General features: G+C 39.0%; 1 pseudogene; it reads left to right on the plus strand.

Annotated features, from left to right (window-relative positions):
• The first annotated feature begins 3,201 nt into the window (after positions 1-3,201).
• Positions 3,202-14,762, plus strand: LOC131255343 (DNA-directed RNA polymerase V subunit 1-like; annotated as a pseudogene).
• The last annotated feature ends 4,837 nt before the right edge of the window (positions 14,763-19,599 follow it).

The raw sequence follows: 19,599 nt of genomic DNA on the forward strand, positions 1-19,599 counted from the left end.
CTCTTTGGGCGCGGCTCTGTTTTGAGCGCGCGCCCAAATTTGGGAGACGGATTGGCTACTGGTGGAGGGTGCTCTGTGGGCCCCACCATGATGTATGTGTGTCATCCATTCTGTTCATCTATTTTTAGAGATCATTTTAGGGCTTCATAGAAAAATTGATAGGTATATAAGTCACAGGTGGACCACACCACAGGAAATCAATAATGATTGGATATCCACTATTAAAATCCTCCTAAGGCCCACTGTATTGTTTATTTGAAATCTAATATGTTGATTAGGTCATAAAGACCCGGATGAAGGGAAACTATAAATATCAGCTTGATCTAAAACTTTTACGGCCCCCATAACGTTTTTAATGGTCAACGTTCATCCAACACTTTTTCTTGTAATGTGGTCCACTTGAGATTTAGATATACCTCATTTTTTCTCTTATATCATAAAATGATCTATAAAAATAGATGGACGGCATGGATTAAATACATACATCATGGTGTGGCCCACAGAGTACTAACCACAAGCCAGTGGATGGTGTCAGGGGGAGTGGCCAATTTGTTCTCTTTTATGTGGTGTTGTTCATTTAATTAATATTTGGATATGAATCATTTTTTAAATAGTTCTCTAAAACGATCTTAAAAAATGGAGGAACAGTGTGGGTTAATTCCAAATTTTTGATAAATATAAAACTCAAGTGGACCATGCGACACAAAATAGTGTGGAATAATGATTTCCACCGTTGGTACCTTCCTTGGGCGCATAATAATGTTTATTTGACATCCCTCATGTTTATAATATCAAAAAGATATGAATGAAGAGAAAACACAATATGATATGAATTGTTGTGCGCTAACTACGATAACAGTGTAAAATCTACTTCGTCCATCATTTTCTCTGAACCATGATAGAATGAGATTTAAAAAATGAGATAGATCCATTGTCTAAGTGGGCCATACTATGGGGAAACAGTGAGAACAAATACATTAACCATTGCAATCTTCCCGGGGATCACCATGATGTTTTATTATAAAATATTTTAAAAATTTTTTATATATAGATGAGCATGTTAGAGAAAGTATGTTTTTTTAGGATTTCCTAAAAAAATTTTCAATCATTGGCTGTAGATGAGCATGTTAAGAGATAAAAAGCTTTTCACCAATAGGTTTTATGCCAAATCTCTACTATGTAAAACCAGAGAAAAGACCTGATCTTGTCAGGTCCAAATCCTTTTAGATCCAGATCCTATTTTTGAAGACCTGGACCTAAATCCAATTGGCTTTGTGCACTTATCGAATCATTGGATCTAAGCTTTTAAGTCGGGTTTGAGATAGATAAGATTATTTACATGGTCGAGCTCACCCCAATTAGTTGGGATATGGCTTAAATGATGATTTGTATTTCATTTGTATCAACGAGTTTGTGCAATAGATGTTTGTAGGAGCATAAGAGAGCATGATAAAGTTGTGTTTGTGTTTCTATAAGGTTACACTAATCCTTGTTTAAATCATAAGGAAATTTTCTTGACAAATGTATTTGGACATTTCTTATTTTTTAGTAGTATTTTATATGGTTTCAAATAAGGTCGGGATCACTGCATACATATATATATATATATATTATTTGAAAAGGTTCCATACGGTCAAGCTGTGTGGGCCCCACCGTGATGGGTGTCGAACATGTACCCCATCAGTCAGATGCACCATTCCATGGTGGGCCTGCGGCTTAAAAATCAAGTCAATCCATGGCATGGGGCCCAAAACAGTTGCAAGGTTAGTTACGGTGGTACCAGCGCCATGGGTGCGCGCCTCATATACACGCACATGGCTTGGGAGTCACATTTATATAAATATCCTGCAGACTACTGGATTATTTCCGTCGCCAAAATGCCCTAATCCCTCCAAAATGCCCAAAATGCCCAAACGCGAGCTCCATCTCCCTCTCTTTCGATCTCCCTCTCCCGATCTCCCTCTCCCTCTCTCAATCTCCCTCTCCTTCAATCTCAACCCTCTCCCTCGATCTCCCTCTCCCGATCTCAACCCTCTCTCTCGATCTCCCTCTCACTCTCCCTCCCTCTCTCGATCTCCCTCTCCCTGCAACATCAACCATCCCATGACAGTCCCCACACATGGGGTATTTAATATTGTAGAAGCAACAACAGCAGCTCCATATGGGGTATGTGATTTGTCGTCCACGGTTGAATAGGGAAGACTGAAGGGAGGGAGTGAGTGCAGTAGCAGCAGTAGAAGCATGCAGACAAGTACATCAACGTTTTCACCATTATTTGCATCTGCTCTGTATAACAAGATAGGCTTTTGTAACCTACCCTGCTCGGACTTGGGTTGAGCTTTGTGTATATGTCCTGGGCTGTACTCGGTCTAGAATATTTTGGCTTATCACGAGCATGGCTTAGGTTCAAAATTACAGGCCGGGCTTAAGCTTGGACAGAGCTCGACCCAGCCCTAACTCGGCCCATTGACAGCCCTAAACCTGCCTCCTCCGGTAGAGGATCAAATGTTTTACGTGATAGTATTGTCCTCGGCCCGAGGATTAGGTTTATCGCCCTCCATCCAATAAGAAGCGGGTTGCGTACTGAGTAACTCAGTACGCCAAGCTTACTAAGTAAACTCTGTGCGCCCCACTGTCATTTATGCATTGTATCCACTCCATCCATCTATTTTAACACATTATTTTAGGGCTTTCTACCAAAAATAGAGTATATAAAAATCTCAATTGGATCACACCATCGAAAACAGTGTGAATTGAACATCTACAGTTGAAAATTCTTGGGGGCAACCGAAGTTTTAGATCAAGCTAATGTTTGTTTTTTCCCTTCATCCATGTCTGTCTGATATCATGAATAGGTTGGATGTCAAATAAACATCACTGGGGGCCTTAGAAAGTTTTCAATGGTGGAAATCAATACTTTCACTTTTTCCTGTGGTATGATCCACTTGAGCTTTGTATATGTATCAATTTTGGGTTGAACCCCTAAAATGATCTGAAAAAACGAATAGACGGCATGGATAAACCACATGCATTCTCGGTGAGCCCAACCGAGTTTACTCTGTACGATAAGAGCGTACTGAGTAACTTAGTACGCAATCCAATTTCCATCCAATATTAGCGCTGCCTGAGTCAATGCGACTCCTGGCCAAACCCTAGGCTATACGGTCTCTCTCTCTCTCTCTCTTTCACAGAGATTTCCAGATGGTGGAAGCTGTGAAAATGCCGCAGCCACTACCAGCTCCGCAGCCGCTTCCGGCTCCTTCAAAACCTCGTAAGCTTCTCTTCGAAAATCTCTATCTCTCTATCTCTCTCTCTCTCTCTCTCTCTCTCTCTCTCTCTCTCTCCCCTTGATTTCTTGAATTTTAATCCATGTAGTTCGTTTTTCTCTTGCGGTAGTTGAATCATGTCAAAATATAGAAATTTCATTTCGTAAATGCCGATGCGATCTTGTCACGTGTGCCATCTTGGCACACTTGTTGCCTGATATGGGCCACTCATCTAGTGGGGTTGGGGTGCCACCGGGGGGTTTGCGGCTCCGTGACCACAAAATCGAGATTTCCACTCATTTGGCGGGTCGTTGTCATTTTTCTCATACGTATGTGGCCCACCTGATCTTTTGGGCAAGGGTATGTTTACAGTTGACTCCACCTGATGAATTGATGGGGTCTTTGAGACGTGTTCTATGGTGGCATGTGTGGTGGAATGGCTTGCATTTCTCCATGCATTTTGTGCTCAATGTGTTAATTTTCATTGAGGCAGCTTGTTTTATTTGATTTCAAGACCTGAATTCCTGATCAAGCTCATTTTCAAATCTCTACGCTTTTTCTTGGTGGATTACATAGTCATTTTGGGCAGGACTGCAACTGGTACATCAGTGTGACTTGAACCCTGGTCTTTGCCAGTCTGGGGTGTTCACTGCCGGCTCAATCAACATGTTAGGATCTACTCTTTAAGTGTTGTATGGTGTGGATTTTCACTAATTGTATGATCCCTGTACAAGGATATGCACAATATGGGTTTTTGGTTTGTAATGGTGAACCCATTACCACAGTTTAGCCATCTAGGCTGTTGGGTTGTTGCGCATGCTCGTGTATGGACTATACCCCAAAATTTGCCTTGATGGAGCAATCCTACCCTTTGAATATGTTGACTAAGAATTAATTGTCAGTAAATGAAATACGTCAATGGTTTGCGTTCAACTAAAAAAAGGGATCAAGCTTGGCGACCTAGATATTCCAATTGATGCTGGCACAATTACCCATAGGCAAGATTGCGTGAGTAGCTTAGTAGATTGAAAGAAGCTGCACCAACCCAACAAGCTTCTTCTCTAATGACACCGCCAACTACCAAGCCACCAAGATTCCCCCTTGAACTTCCATATTCAATTTTCACAAGCCTAGGCACCAAAAGGTCAATCTTCTCCCAATGCTTGACATAATTAAAAACTGACCAAGTTCCAACCACCACCCCATATTGAGGCATTGGTGCCTTAAAAGCTTCAGTACCAGTCTTAACTTATGATGAAGTGTTCAATTCTTTCCTTCACTACAAATATCAATGACAAGATATTACAAGAAAGCTCACCTACTTTCTTCTTTCCATATTCCCCACATACAAGCTAAAGGGAGCAACCTCCATACAACTCACCGACTCAATTGGAAGGACCCTACAATCCACCATTTAAAAGATCCACAATCTACTTTGTAATGACCATGAACGTTGAGTAACTTAAAGAAGAAACCCCCAGACTTTCCTCACCATTTATAAGTCAAAGGCTTAAGAGAGGTCAACTTTCTATAGTCAGAAGAAAGGTCTACTTACTTTTCTATAACCAGAAAAAAAGGTCTGGTTATAGAAAAGTAAAAATATCAATGCAAGAAGTTTTTAATGGTGAGATTTCAATCAACACTGTGTGACCAACTTGAGAATTTGATCTACCTCAGTTTTGGGTTCATAGTATAAAATTATCTGAAAAAATGTATGGAAAGCATGGATGGGACATATACTTCATGTTGGGGTCCACAGAGCACCAACCTCTAGCCATTCCTTAAAATAGAGGTTTTATATGAACCTTTAGCAGATGGTTAGTTGTCATGCAACCTATTCATAAGATCATACGGGCATGGGCAAAGGGGAAACATTAAAATAAGCTTGATCCAAAACTTCTATGGCCCTTAAGAAATTCTATATAGTAGATGTTCATGGGTGACATTGGTTCCATTTCTTTATAGGCCTGAGCATTTTATGAAGAAGTCAACATCTTTTAATATTCATATATTTCTTTTGTTAATGATTTAAATAATCCCTTCCCTTCTCTAATACAATATATATATATATATATATATATATATATATATATATGGACACACACACCTGCACATGCACACAGACATATATGTTGAGGTGCATATGAAATAGACACACACAACATCCATGTTGTAATTACAATTATCTATAATGGCATTTATATTTCTAAGGTCGATTATAATCTTTATATGCCATTCTACCCATTCATAAGTGACTCCAACATCCATGTTGTAATTACAGATATCTATAATAATAATAATAATTTGTTCATTATAGTGCATAGACAATAGTTATCATTGTGGTTACAGTGATTCATTATGTGACAGGTTTTTAGGTGAGATGAACGAGTTTCAAAACAAAACCAGTCTGCGGTTTTGAGAAGCAATTCCCAAAATGTATGTGTGTTTCAATGGCCATCTGCACCTTGAAAGCATCCAATGGAAGGTAAAGAAAGCCTAAACTATTGGAGTGGCCTGACCATTTGGACAGGCCGTGTTTATGTATTTGCTCAAAATTAATGGAGCAGACCCGGATATGCGTCGGAGCTATCCGGATGAGCGGGGGTCCCTGGAAGGTGGGAACAGCTGTTATGACCATGATGAAGCTGTCCATTTCCTATGGACAACATTGGAGGGGCCTGGCCATTTGGACAGACCGTGTTTATATATTTGATCGAAATTAATGGAGTAGACCCGGATGTGCGTCGGAGCTATTCGGAAGAGCGGGTTCCCTGGAAAGAGGGAACCGCTATTATGATCATGATGAAGCTGTCCATTTTTTATGGACAGCATTGGAAGGGGCCTGGCATTTACGTCGGATGGCCTTGTTTATATCTGTATTTGCTTTGCAGGGACCATACCCTTAACCTAAACCAAAACCTATGACCTAAAACCTTAACCTATAACCTAAACCTCAATCTTAACCTAAACCTAAACCTTAACTTAAAACCTAAAACCTAAACCTAAATCCAAAACTTAAATCTAAACCTTAACTTATTCTCAGTTCCCTAAACCTATATCTTATAACTTAAACCTAAACCTTAACCTATACCTATAACCTTAACCTAAACCAAAACCTATGACCCAAAACCTTAACCTATAACCTATAACCCAAACCTATTCTCAAATCCGATTTCCTAAACCTAAACCTTGACCTATTCTCAATTCCCTAAAGCTATAACCTATAACCTAACCTAAACCTATCCTCAAATCCCAAAACCTATAACTATAACCTAAACCTTAACCAAAAACCTATAACTTAACCTAGCCTAAACCAATAACCTTCACCTAAACCTAAACCTAAACATATAACCTAAAACTATTCTCAAATCCCTAAACTTAAACCTAAACTTATAACCCAAACCTATTCTCAAATCCCTAAACCTAAACCTAAACCTTAAAAGCTTCTCAAATGCCTAAACCTAAACCTATAACCTAAACCTATTCTCAAGTCCCTATCCCTAAACCTAAACCTATAACTTAAACCTATTATCAAATAACCTAAACCTTTTCCTTTAATGTATTCTCAAATGCCTAAACCTAAACCTACACCTAATCCTAATCTCAACTCCCTAGCCTAAACCTAAACCTAAACTTGAAAACCCAAACCTAAACCCGGTTCCGAACCCGAACCCAATTTCCTAAACCTAAACCTTGACCAATCCTCATTTCCCTAAAGCTGTAACCTATAACTTAACCTAAACCCATAACTATAACCCAAACCTATTCTCAAATCCCTAAACCTAAACCTAAACCTACACCTAATCCTAATATCAAGTCCCTAGCCTAAACTTAAACCTAAACTTGAAAACCCAAACCTAAACCCGGTCCCGAACCCGAACCCGATTTCCTAAATCTAAACCTTGACCTATTCTCAATTCCCTAAAGCTATAACCTATAACCTAACCTAAACCTATCCTCAAATCCCAAAACCTATAACTATAGCCTAAACCTTAACCAAAAACCTATAACCTAACCTAACCTAAACCTATAATCTTCACCTAAACATAAACCTATAAGCTTAACCTAAACCTAAACCTATAACCTAAACCTATTCTCAAGTCCCTATCCCTAAACCTAAACTTATAACCTAAACCTATTATCAAATACCAAAACCTAAACCTTTTCCTTTAATGTATTCTCAAATGCCTAAACCTAAACCTACACGTAATCCTAATCACAACTCCCTATTCTAAACCTAAACCTAAACTTGAAAGCCCAAACCTAAACCCGGTCCCGAACCGGAACCTGATTTCCTAAACCTAAACCTTGACCTATTCTCAATTCCTTAAAGCTATAACCTATAACCTAACCTAAACCTATACTTATAACCTAAACCTATCCTCAAATCCCAAAACCTATACCTATAACCTAAACCTTAACCAAAAACCTATAACCTAACCTAACCTAAACCTATAAACTTCACCTAAACCTAAACCTATAACCTTAACCTAAACCTAAACCTAAACCTATAACCTAAACCTATACCCAAATCCCTATCCCTAAACCTAAACCTATAACCTAAACCTATTCTCAAATCCCAAAACCTAAACCTAAACCTTAATGTATTCTCAAATACCTAAACCTAAACCTACACCTAATCCTAATCTCAACTCCCTAACCTAAACTTAAACCTAAACTTGAAAACCCAACCTAAACCCGATCCCGAACTTGGACCCGATTTCCTACTAAACCTTGACATATTCTCAATTCCCTAAAGCTATAACCTATAACCTAACCTAAACCTATTCTCAAATCCCATAACCTATAACTATAACCTAAACCTTAACCAAAAACCTATAACCTAACCTAACCTAAACCTATAAACTTCACCTAAACCTATACCTATAACCTTAACCTAAACCTAAACCCATTCTCAAGTCCCTATCCCTAAACCTAAACCTAAACCTATTCTCAAATCCGAAAACCTAAACCTAAACATTAATGTATTCTCAAATGCCTAAACCTAAACCTACACCTAATCCTAATCTCAACTCCCTAGCCTAAACCCGAACCCGAACCCGATTTTCTAAACCTAAACCTTGACCTATTCTCAATTCCCCAAAGCTATAACCTATAAGCTAACCTAAACCTATCCTCAAATCCTAAAACCTATAACTATAACCTAAACCTTAACCAAAAACCTATAACCTAACCTAACCTAAACCTATAACCTTCACCTAAACATAAACGTATAAGCTTAACCTAAACCTAAACCTATAACCTAAACCTATTCTCAAGTCCCTATCCCTAAACCTAAACCTATAACCTGAACCTATTATCAAATACCAAAACCTAAACCTTTTCCTTTAATGTATTCTCAAATGCCTAAACCTAAACCTACACCTAATCCTAATCACAACTCCCTATCCTAAACCTAAACCTAAACTTGAAAACCCAAACCTAAACCCGATCCCGAACCCGAAACCGATTTCCTAAACCTAAACCTTGACCTATTCTCAATTCCTTAAAGCTATAACCTATAACCTAACCTAAACCTAGACTTATAACCTAAACCTATCCTCAAATCCCAAAACCTATACCTATAACCTAACCTAACCTAAACCTATAACCTAACCTAGCCTAAACCAATAACCTTCACCTAAACCTAAACCTATAACCTAAAACTATTCTCAAATCCCTAAACTTAAACCTAAACTTATAACCCAAACCTATTCTCAAATCCCTCAACCTAAACCTAAACCTAAACCTTAAAAGCTTCTCAAATGCCTAAACCTAAACCTACACCTAATCATAATCTCAACTCCCTAGCCTAAACCTAAACCTAAACTTGAAAACCCAAACCTAAACCCGGTCCCGAACCCGAACCCAATTTCCTAAACCTAAACCTTGACATATTCTCAATTCCCTAAAGCTATAACCTATAACCTAACCTAAACCTATTCTCAAATCCCAAAACCTATAACTATAACCTAAACCTTGGATTTCGCAGATAGCTTCACACATGGGTCCCACCAATCAATAGCGCAGAGGCTGTGCAAACTCTGTTTTGCAACAAAGCCTACGGACGGTCCTTGTGGGCCACTCACAAGATCTTTCAAGATGATCCATTCCATCCATCTTGATCAGAATGAAAAACCAACTGGACGGTGCCTCTTTTTGCCATTTGTATCAACAGGGATGGAAATTAATCTGCGGCGCAATTCCTGTACACGCTGTTTGCATGATTCACGTTTCGATGAATGCGGATTGCTGTGGGCCCATGTCTTGAAGGTGATTGAAAATCTGCACTGTTCATCTTGTAGGAATGAAAAATTCAATCAAGAATTGGAAGTTGTTTCGCTGATGGGCAAGGAAAGAAGGGAGTTGGGTGCGCCAGCTTCTTAACTGCGTAAACTGACTTACGCAGGGAGTGCGTAAAACTTTTGCACTGACTTTAGATGTGTTGTGCGTAAACAGCCACTACAAGAAATTTCACTTTTAGCGACGAAAATTTTCGTTGCTATAAATCAAATTTTCGTAGCTAAAAAGTTTTAGCGACGAAAGTTTTCGTCGCTAAATTCGTCGCTATAAGACCGATGTCGAAGCGTTTTCTCAGTGAAAATTTTGAATCGTCGCTAAATGCAAGCTTTTTAGCGACGAAAATTTTTGTCGCTAAAAAACACTGTACAAGACTTTTAGCAACGAAAATTTTCGTTGCCAAAAATAAATTACAAAACTTTTAGCTACAAAAATTTTCGCTGCCAAAAAAAATTACAAAACTTTTAGCGATGAAAATTGTCGTCGCTAAAAATAAATTACAAAACTTTTAGCGACGAAAAGTTTCGTCGCTAAAAAAACTGTACAAGACTTTTATCAGCGAAAATTTTCGCTACTAAAAAAATCGTTCTATTTTTAGCGACGAAAATTTTCGTCGCGAAAAAACTGTGCAAACCTAAAAAATCGTTCCACTTTTATCAACGACAATTTTCGTCGCTAAAAAAACTGTACAAGACTTTTAGCAGCGAAAATTTTCGCAGCTAAAAGTAAATTACAAAACTTTTAGCTACAAAAATTTTCGTTGCTAAAAGTCTCTTTTTAAAAAATTATTCTAGCTCAAAATTCCGCACAAAATTCCTGATATACACCTGTTAACAATATATTTCATCATATTCATCCTGATATACACCTGTTATATAATATATTTCATCATATTCACATTCACATCCATCTAAACCCAAACAAGAAAATCCATCCAAACATAAAAGTACATTCATCCAAACACAAACAATCTTATCCGCATCACACTTATTCACACATAAATACATATAAGTTTAACATAATAAACAAATATACAAAAAATCGTCGTCTTCTTCCTATTTCGACAACTTCCTTACCACCTACTTTCTAGTCAAGTTCCATAGCCATGCACACTTGTTTCCTTGTCCTTGCATCTTAACATCATCGCCATCTTTCTCTTTTATCTACACCACCCAACATTTGGAAGGATCATACATGTATTCACTAAAGAAGATATGCTCAAAGATTGCAGGGTCATCCAGAGATGGAAGATCATGCTTCTTTCTAGCTTCACACTTCCCTACACTGTAATACACCTGCCAATTGAACTGAAAATCATGTGACATCATTTCTACTAGTCACTGGAAACAGCCATATGATTTGTGACTCCATAACATGTCCGTGGGTTCTCTATGAACTCTAATCACAGAGTGATACCCAAAACCTGACACACTTGGTGGTCAAACTACAACTCAATGCCAACATGGACTGGCACATCAGCCACTTTTGTTGTAACAGGAATTGTTTGATAACCATGATGAAGAAGAATACTTTCCAACAAAGAGCTACCAGTTAACAGCCAAGAAACTCACCTCCATCGTGACATGGCAAGCCAAAAGTTGATAAGGCATGTACTTATAGCCACTGCAAAAAGAAAAAATGAAAAACTGAGTTGTGGCTTTTGGGTTTTCTCAATGACATCATATCTTTTATTCAAGTCACAATACAGAATAAAATTTAAATCTTTCAAGGCCTGATTGAGTTTCATCGACTTAATGCAAAGATAATCTACAAGCTCAAAACAGAGCTAATCACAGGTTCACCAGGCTAGAAATAATCCATTGATCTAAATGCATCTTTTACGCTGCATTTTGAAACACACCTGAGTTGGATTGCAATTGTTCAGTTCAATTAGGTGGCAACGATTGAACTGTATTGACGGTTAGTGTTATTCATAATGGAGTACAAATTGCAATTACATTCCTTTCTAGTTGAACTTGGAGTAATGATCACACAATACAAATACTATGATAGTTTCAAATTGGTCATTTCAGCTTCACTGAAATGATTATTGCATTTCTAGATGATAGCTTCACTGAAAAATGGTCTTTGTGAAAGCTCAGGAGCATTGGACTATTAGATCTCCTTCAGCCTTCTGTGTCCAATGCACCTCACAACTTTCTGTAACCAGCTGTGGTCCTTCATTATGGTGTAGAGAACACACAAAATAGTCACTTAAATACATCCAGACAAATCACAGTAGCACTTCTCTAACATTCAAAATTTTCAAAACCGAATTGGAAAAAAGAGAATCAAAGTAAACTAAATCAGATTTGAAAGTTGGTCAAATCATAAATAGGCAGATTATGGACGGAGACATTGTTTTCATTAATAGGCCACCTAGTACTCATAAACATTCATTACAAGCATTTTCTGTCTATGTGCATGACGACCATACTGTTAAGATCAATCCCCTTATTTGTGCTCCCCTAGGTGCAGATTTTGATGGGGATTGTGTTCATATATTTTATCCAGTCTCTAGCAGCAAAGGCAGAAGTTTTGGAGCTGTTTAGTGTTGAAAAGCAAATCCGTAGTTCTCATAGTGGTAGTCTGAATTAACGGTGCATGATTCTTTATTGTCACTTAAACTCATGTTTAGGACTTTTTTCTTGAACAAAGCGACTGCGCAACAATTGGCTATGTGTGTTTCACCAGTTTACTGGAACCTGCTTTGCTTAAGGCTCACCATACAGGTCCTCTGTGGACTGTTTTGCAAATGGTACAGAGTGCTTTACCTGCATTTTTTTACTACTTTGGGGAGAGGCATTTGATCAGTAAAAGTGAAATGGTGAGGATTGATTTCAATAGAGATTTACTGCAGTCATCATTCACAGAGATTGTTACTTCTGTTCTTGACAAGAAGGGAACAGAAGAGGCTATTAAGTTCTTTAATATGTTGCAGCCATTGCTGAAGGACATTCTCTTTTTAGAAGGATATAATGTTGGCCTGAATGATTTTGACATTCCCAAGACTGTTACTGAAGATATAAAGAAGAAAATTCAGGACATATCACCTTTGCTGCTTCACTTGAGATCAAATTACAATGAACTTGTAGAGTTGTTAGTGGAAAGCTACCTGAAAACTATAAAACTGCCAATCGTGACTCGTATTCTAAAGTTATCTGCTTTGGGTAATTTGATAGATTCTAAAAATGATTCAGCTATCAGTAAGGTTGTTCAACAACTTGGCTTTTTGGGGCTTCAACTTTATGACCAAGGGAAGTTTTATTCAAGGCGTTTGGTTGAGGATATGAGTTTCCACTTCCAAAATAAGTATTCTGTTAATGGTGATATGAGTTTCCACTTCCAAAATAAGTATTCTGTTAATGGTGATATGAGTTTCCACTTCCAAAATAAGTATTCTATTAATGGTGTTGACTATCCTTCTAAGGCATTTGGGTTAGTTAAGAGCTCCTTTTTTCAAGGTCTGACCCCCTATGAAGAGTTGGTCCATTCCATATCATCCAGGGAAGTGTTGATCCGTTCTTCTAGAGGACTTACTGAACCAGGAACTTTGTTTAAAAATCTAATGGCCACACTTAGAGATGTCGTTATCTGTTATGATGGGACAGTGAGAAACCTCTGCAACAATTCTATAATTCAATTTGAGTATGGACAGGTGGACAAAAATAGTCCTGGCAGGTCTCTTGCTGGTGAACCAGTTGGTGTATTAGCTGCTACTGCAGTATCAAATCCTGCATATAAAGCAGTTCTTGATTCTTCTCAGAGCAACAACTCTTCATGGGAGTCAATGAAGGAAATACTTTTGTGCAAAGTTAACTTCAAGAATGATATTATAGATCGGAGAGTTATTCTATATTTGAATGAGTGCTTCTATGGGAAAATGCATTGCAAGGAGAATGCAGCATATTTAGTTCAGAATCGTTTGAAAAAAGTCGCTTTAAAGGCATCGACAAATACCTGAAAGTTCAGAAGCGGATACAGGCCTTGTTGGCCACATTCACCTTGATAAGATGCGCTTGAAAGTACTCGAGCGGAGCATGGATGAGATCATGCACTCTTGTCAAGAGGTTATAAATTGCTTTGGGAGAAAGAAGCACGCTCTTTCACCTTTTTTTAAGAAGATTTATTTGTCTTCCTGCGAATGTTGCACACTTCAGCAATAATGTGATGAGAAGTGGTCTCAGCTGCCATGCTTGCACTTCTTCTACAAACAGCAGGAACATTCATGTCAAACAACAATGAGTAGATTGTCTCTTTCAGTTGTCTTCTAGATGCCTTAGCAGATTCAGTATCTGAAGAAAATGAAAAATAATAATAATAAAAAGGTATCAGTTTAACTGAAAATGCACCCAAATAAATTGAACGTACCCTATATGGTTGACTTCATTTCTCCTTTCAATCATCTATCCATTACTATTGCCCTTATCAAGGAGAGATGATACCATTACCAGTTAAACTTCTGATTCCCATTGGGACACTATGCTAACTACACTTTGGGCATAACTTCCTCAATTGGGTCAGGACCACATTCTCCTTTTTTTTTTTCTTTTTTTTTTTCTTTTTTTGCACATAAATAACTAACTTTGCATATGCATTCCATGTTAGCACTAATGCCATTAAGATCTTTTTCAATCAAGTGCAGATTTGAGAACTTGATTATGCTCTCGTATCAATAGAAGACTTTATTTATGTCAGATCTCTCCAAATTAGTAGCACTCCACGCTTGCTTTGAAACAACATTTATAATTATAGAGACGATATCCTGTCAGCTGAACGAAGTAAATGGAGCACAACAACAGTAGCAGCAAAAACAAAAAAAACAAAAGTCCATGTACCCTGAGAGTATCCAATTCAGGCCCTCCTAAGGCATCATAGTAGTGATCTATTGGTAAAACATCAATTTCAGCAGTCTGTGTACTGTTAACCTCTGGTTCTCATTTTTTTGGAATTGTATAATCATAAAGCAATGGAAATAATGTGAAATTAGATGATATTTTTTTTGGAATTGTACCTTCTGATCACGCATAGGCTGCAGATGAAACACATTCCAGAACTTCTTACCTGCATCAGTTCAAACAACTTAGAAGCACTTTACAGAAGAAATGGTAAAGAAAAAAAAATCAAAGAAGACCAATGATTTCAATGTCCATCTTATGCATTTGAACCAAAATCCCATTCTTTCAAGCATAGAGAGGAAGAGAAGAAATCTAAAATTGACATCTTATTATATTAGAGCAAACACAAAACGTAAGTTCATAATATAATGGATATAGACTAGAAACAAAAGAAGTAACGAACAATGATATATTTATGCCATCAGGGGTATATCCATTCAACTCACAATTTCTGCATTTTGGTCATATCCCCCAATGCAGGGAAAGGCATGCTCGATCCATTCAAATCAGATATCCTCCTGAAAATCAAAATATATTGGATTCAATAAAGTAATTCATTTCATACCACTTCCAAGGCTGGGTATGAATCCAAGAAAATTCTAAGTAATAAAGCAGCAAGAAAAGAACATGGAATGTGCCCTCACAGTTCAGTTAGATTCACCAAGAAAGAGATGTTGGAAGGAATAGGTCCCGTCATAGATGTGCCTTGCATATGCCTGCAGTGGTTTAGAATCATGGTTCATATAGATGTTCTCATATAGAAGCAAGAAGCAATTTACATTGAAAACATATCAAATAAAGTTCTTACAGCCTCTTGAGTCGTGTCCAGTTCCCGATGAAATCAGGGATCTTACAGAAATAATATGAATGGAGTTTAATAAGTTATAATTTCTAAATGGAAAAGACAACCCCAGTGACTAGTGAAGAATTGATATACAAGTCCGTCAAGTTTCTCAAGTTGCCGAAGGTAATAGGTATTTCTCCTGTCAAGTTATTCGAACAAGCAAGGCTGCACCAGTAATATATTGGATTATGTTAGGAAAAAAGTTTTTTTTTTTTTTTAAAAAAAAAACACCTATTGTTTATTATCACGATAGGCTGTATGCCAATCACTACCAACTGATCATGATCAGATGGTGGTGATAAGTGAGGCCCACACCTGCTACACGGTGTGGACCCAGCGGGGCATTCCACTCCTTAAAATGGTCGTGGAGTCCTCTCAACACCACATATTGACCGTCAACTGATAGTGTTGAATAGCATAAACACTTCGCAATTGGTTGACCCTCAGCCATTCTGTTCACCAATGTAACCTAACAATGGCCAGCATATATTTACACATTAATCACATTTTCTGTTTAATTAGGACATAGGAGGCAAAGCTTGTGGCACGATGGGACTAATTCTACGGCTTGGATTCATACTTTTGAATTAATATTGATTCTAGTTTGATTTTAAGGAATGCTTTCAGTTTTTAATAATGTGTTGTGACTTAAATTACAATAGATTTGCGATGGCTTTGAGTATGTCCTTTCTCCTATTGTAATTATGCAGTTAGGAAGCCCTGTTGTTCACCATCGCCCCTTGGACATGGTTAGATGATGAAATCCTTCCTAACATTCATACATCTCTTGGATTGGCTTTGGATTGGTTTAATTCTGTTGTTTACTTTGTCTCATGGGCATGGTTTGGTGATGGAATCCATTCTAATTTACATCCGTCTTATCTATTGAAAACTAGATCAAAAGAAGTTCAGATTGTGCTTTAGTAATATATCTTCCAACTGGATGAAGATGGGACTCGATGTCCAGTTGAGTTCATAAATCAAGCGCAGATTTCCCTGATCTCTACAAGTGGATCCTCTGAATCCCTAGTTTCCTACCTCTGAATTCTACATATTTTAGTTTACTATTTCACCATTATTCCCTCATATTCACCTGATTAGATTTCATCTTATTCTGGTTCTAGTTCTAGTTATTTTCAGACTACGTACAGGTTTCAGTTCCTGTGGATTCGACCTCAATCTTACCGAGTTTATTACTACATGACAACCCTATACTTGGGGTGTGAACATTTGACCCATCCCGTGAGAGGTTTGGCCCATTTAACTACCAAAATGTTTTGAGGTTTTGGAGTCAGGATTAAGATGCGCATAGAATTCAGCATAGCAATCGTGGATGTTTTGAGCTAGTTGGGAATTGGAAGGAGATTACTCACCTAGTTTATCCAGTAGAAGATGCCAGAGATGACATCCTTGGGGTTGGGGATCTTGTTTTCAAATTTGTTGCTATTTCTCTCCTTACAGAGTTCCCAAAAAAAATGAAGATTGGAATCAACCCTTTGAGGGGAGAGATGTTACTGGGACATTGGGCCACACCCCACCAATGAGAGGCCCAGTCTATTGTGGAATCCAAACTAGGATCCATCATGCCGCAGTGATGGTAGAAGAATTCCCAAATTTTGTTAGCCACACAACTAGTAGCAAAAATATGATCAATGGAATTCACAACATGCTTGCGGTGTGAAGGACAACAGCTGCAACGAGATGACAAGTTCACTCCCTTGGATTGAAGCCTATCGTCCATCGAGATCGCCCTATGAAAGATTTTCCAAGTTAATAGCGATAATTTCGGTGGTAGTTTGGGGTGCCACACCTGGTTACTCCATCTTTGTTTTATGCCGATAGGTCTGATAAATTGCCAAGCCAGGGTCACGGTTAGCTCACCATCAGGTGCTTTCATCCAAATCCGTTTGTCTTCTGCCACAGAAGTGCAGATACCCTCCGCAAAGATGTGATCGATGGCAGCATAGGCCAGGAAATTCGAGACATTCGCCTTCTCGATCCATCCATGAGGGCCGATGTAGTCACTAACCTTGGAAGGGAAAGAAATGGCTGAAGGTTGGGTTAGTCTCCAATGGCGCAAGGGACCTAGGCCTGACCAATCGTCCTCCTAGAAGCGAATGTCCCCTTTGCCAATCTGCCAGCTGGATTCGGCATACACCCGGTGGAAGAGGTTTTTGATGTTCTTCCAGATGGGAGAGACGGAGGAAGAGGCAGCGTTCCTATTGGGGGCAACAGCCCATTGAGGAGGCTGGTGGGTGAAGTCAGCAGCGTATCTGGCACTGATGAATTTACTCTAGCTACTCCCTTCCCCTCTTAAAAGGGTTGTCCAAGCAAGCTTCGTCCTGTAGGCTTTCATGATGGATTTCAGGTTTCTCAGTCATAAGCCTCCTTCCGATTTTGGGAGGGCTATGCTTTCCCATTTCCTCCAATGACATTTATTTTTCGGGCCATCCCACCCCCAGAAGAAATCCGCAAAAGACTTCTCGAGCTCCGCCAGAATATAGCTGGGTACTTCCATGGCCACCAAAGTGTGAATAGGGATGCTGCCTAATACATGGTTTATGAGAGTTAGTGACGCAGGGAAGGACATGAGGTCGAGCACCATCTTCCTCAAGAGGATAACTATTCCGAATACACGGAACTTCTCTGGACTCTTCACAGAGACTTCTCGAATCCACGAGGAAAGAAAGCAGAAAATAGAAATAAATTCTAATAAATTCGAAATTGATTAATGAATGAATAAAAACGAGTTAACAACCCTATAAAGAAGGGTACCAAGCAATGGGAAAGAAATTAGAATCAAACTACAACTAAAACTCCTAGAATTCGTGACTTGCTACTATAAATAGTAAACTTACTATTTATAGATGGTCATGATGTCTACTAGTGCACAATGTTTTCAGCCATAAATAGTGTCTTATTTGGCTTCACCAAACCGTTCTCCTAATTTTTTAAAGCTATTTTCACGTTGGACGCAACTCCTAAAGCCCAATGGATGAAGAGTTATAATCAAACTAAAACGTAGTATTTATAGTAAAAATGAATTTAAAAATAGGGAAATGACCGTCGATCGGGCAGCATTTCGCAAATCCGGCTTGGGCAACCCGGCGTACCGGGGTTGGTAGCTACCCCAAAATCATATATTTTACGTCAGATAACTCATTCCGGATTGCGAGATACGCCCGATTTAAGGTCCGATGGTCTGGATCACTTCTGTCGTCGACCCGGCCTTTTGGATCCATCTTGGCCATGTAACTGCCCACAACCCGCTCTACATCAGTTAGATGTTGAGGGTCAAATATTGCATATCAGACCCATTTATTGCATGAATTTACAAGCATGACACCGTTTAATAGCCTAATTTAATTGAATTTGTGATGCAGGGCGTCTTCATGAGCTTGGACTGGGAAAGGACACTAAAAAGCATGGATTTAACGTTCGGAATGCACCAAGGCAAGGGACGGACCCTAGGAGACCAAGATCGATGGATGTACATGCTAGGGATCCAAGAAAATTGAGGAACTGAAGCTCAAGTGGCCTGAAAAGTGTCCAGAATGCAAGATCATAGGGTTCCCACCATCCGATCAGTTCGAAACTCCATATATGGCTTAAAGACCACAAATTAACCGTACATGATGGATTTCAACCCTCAGATCCCTCCGGAAGTGGCCCAATGGACAGATCAGCCCCTTTAATCATTATGTGGGGCCCGCCTGATATCTGGATATACTTAAAAATTGGTATGGACGGTTTATAGGATATGACAGAATGGATGGACGGAACGGATTTCATAAATATATCAAAATGGACCCTATGCCGCAGTGCGTGTACACCGTATACTTGAAGACGCGCGGTGCACTGAACCAACACAAGCGGTCAAACAGCGTTTGACCGCAAGCTCCCGCACGCAACAGAGAAGGCTCTGTTTCGTGAACCGATCGCTCTGAGCTTGTAGTGGGCCACCATCCGAGGTTTTCAGGTCAATCTGGACCGTTCAGTAGACCCTAACAGTGCAGCTAACGTGGACCTAGGAGAGAAAATTTCAGAAGGCAGTATAGATTAGAAATCAACCGTTCAAACAGAGGACGAACGGTGAAAGGAGAAATCCAGTGGGCCGCGCGGAATCTAATCTACAATCCGTTTTTTCTAACCTGTTTTTCGCCAGGAATCAAATGGACGGAGTGGATTTCTCATCTGAGGCTGATCGAGGACCCTGCTATGATCCAGCGGAACTCATAGGCGGTCCCTGTTTCGCGGACGTCCGGGAAACCCGGCCGCTGTGGGCCCTTCT

Source organism: Magnolia sinica, chromosome 9 (genome assembly GCF_029962835.1).
Source record: "Magnolia sinica isolate HGM2019 chromosome 9, MsV1, whole genome shotgun sequence".
NCBI lineage: Eukaryota > Viridiplantae > Streptophyta > Magnoliopsida > Magnoliales > Magnoliaceae > Magnolia > Magnolia sinica.